General features: G+C 47.2%; 1 protein-coding gene across 5 annotated transcripts in view; it reads right to left on the reverse strand.

Annotated features, from left to right (window-relative positions):
• The window catches only part of LOC143027054 (vesicular acetylcholine transporter-like), a 572364-nt gene that overhangs the window by 492808 nt on the left and 77056 nt on the right, over positions 1 to 2500 (reverse strand). The gene's annotated exons all lie outside the window — the stretch shown is intronic.

The following is a 2500-nucleotide window of genomic DNA, read 5'->3' on the forward strand; positions in this document are numbered from 1 at the left end:
GAGGAGGAGAATGAGGAGGGGGAAGAGGGGGGAGGAGAAAGAGGAGGACGAGGAGGAGGAGGAAGAGGAGGAGGAGGAGAAAAAGGACCAGGAGGAGGAGGAGAAGGGGAGGAGCAGAACGAGGAGGAGAATGAGGAGGGGGAAGAGGGGGGAAGGAGCAGAAGGGGAAGGACGAGAGGAGGAGAATAAGGAGGGGTAGGAGGACGATAAGGAGGAGGAGGACGAGGAGGAGGATGTGGAGAAGGAGGAGGAGGAAGAGGAGGAGGAGGAGGAGGAGGAGGAAGAGGAGGAGGAGGAGGAGGAGGAGGAGGAGGAAGAGGAGGAGGAGGAAGGTGAGGAGGAGGAGGAAGAGGAGGAGGAGGAGGAAGGTGAGGAGGAGGAGGAAGAGGAGGAGGAGGAAGGTGAGGAGGAGGAGGAAGAGGAGGAGGAGGAGGAGGAGGAGGAGGAGGAGGAGGAGGAGGAGGAGGAAGCGTTACTAGCACCGTCCTGGTTTATTTCATTCCTATTGATTTATATTGTGTACACACGGGCTCAGCTCGGGAGGGGCACTCGCTCGGGTGTGTCAGGAGGGTGTGGTGGAGGGTGTGGTGGAGGGTGTGGTAGGGGTGGAGTGTGTGGTAGAAACCGTGGTAGAGAGAGCGCCAAAGAGTGATGTAGGTGTGGTAGATGCTGTGGTAGATGGTTTGTTAGTTTGTACGTCCTTGGCAGAATTTTTACCAAATGCAAATTCTAGTTAGGATCTATGATGATTTTGTCAACATGACTGTGTGGTAGAGGCAACGGTAGATGTGATAGATGGATTTATAGTGAGTGTAGTAGTTATAATGAGTAAATGTGTTATATTGTGTGTTATTGTGTACCGGCCTATGATTGCTCATGCTATTGTGCTTTGCCTCACGGGACGTGATAACTGATGTGTTAACAGGTGTAATGAGGAAAATTATCGTGGCTAGAATAAGTTGTGTTAGCGGGCGTGTTATGTTCGCGAGCTTATGGCACCGATGTGTGTGATAGACCCCAGGAGCTGTGCTATTTATGGCAATGGAGTGTGAGTGTGGCACGTAAAGATGTAAGAAATGCCGTGCTGTACTTTCATGTTATCATGGAAGGCATAGCGTGCAAGGCGAGTCTGATTCATAACTTCTTATCTTCGTCTTCAGAAAGATATCAAATGTTTTGCGTTTGTCTCCCACCTTCTCTCTTTGTGCATGCATGTATGTGTGTGTGTGTGTGTGTGTGTGTGTGTGTGTGTGTGTGTGTGTGTGTGTGTGTGTGTGTGTGTGTGTGTGTGTGTGTGTGTGTGTGTGTGTGTGTGTGTGTGTGTGTGTGTGTGTGTGTGTGTGTGTGTGTGTGTGTGTGTGTGTGTGTGTATGTTTGATGTGTGTGTGTGTGAACGTATATGTGCGCCCATATGTCTGTGCTTGTATGGCTCCTCATCCACACACACACACACACACACACACACACACACACACACACACACACACACACACACACACACACACACACACACACACACACACACACACACACACACACACACACACACACACACACACACACACACACACACACACACAAACCTACAGATCCCCAGACAGTAGGGAGGCATGGCCAAATCACCGGAAAATTGAGATCGAAGCTTCGAAGTTGAGGACTTCGACAACAACAAGAACGTAAACAAAAACAGCAGCAGCAGCAGTAAAGGTGTGTTGTGTCCTATAGATCCTGTCGCTTCTTCAACAACACTACGTTACTCAACGGGAGGAATCCCTCCACGCGTTCAACCCTACTTGTCTACCTCTTTACAAATACAATACTTTTCTATTTTTCGCATAGATATAAAAAGAATAAATGAATAAAAATAGAGGAGATTGGAACAGACCATATGACCTATACTAGGCAGTTTCATGCCTTTACCACCTGTCATCCCTATCCATAGTGTTATTTAATCTTCTATTGAGCAACCAATTGTTTCAGCGCTCACTACATGGTTACTAAGCTAATTCCAATTGTTAACCACTTTCTTAACTATGTCCTTTTTAAACCTAAGTTTGTCCTCTAATGAATATCTATAGTGAATATCTAATTATACTCATATAAGTAACATATCTACTTGCACCAAACTACGATAGCTTCTCTACCTCATCCAGACACTTTTCCACATTTACTCAGACACAATACTCTTCTAACCTCTGACCACATAAAAATCTTATCTACCGCACATGGATAATGTTAGTTGGTAAGCCGGTACACGCGACTAGCGCTTGAAAGGGTCCAAGATGTCTTAGAACAGACTAAGTTTCTCCTCGATCGATAGTGAGTGTGTGATGATTGTGTTGGCTCCAGGTGGACTAACGCCTCTCCCCCCTCCCCCCGACTCCCCCCCTTTCCCCCGTTTCACCCTGATTCACCTCAACTCCGTCCCTCGAATGAGCTATAATGAAATCTACAAGGGAAACCTCCGTGTAAAAACAGTTCTGTGACCTTGGTATTTGAG

This window comes from Oratosquilla oratoria, chromosome 1 (genome assembly GCF_046742065.1).
Source record: "Oratosquilla oratoria isolate Oo_2021 chromosome 1, ASM4674206v1, whole genome shotgun sequence".
NCBI classification, from domain to species: domain Eukaryota; kingdom Metazoa; phylum Arthropoda; class Malacostraca; order Stomatopoda; family Squillidae; genus Oratosquilla; species Oratosquilla oratoria.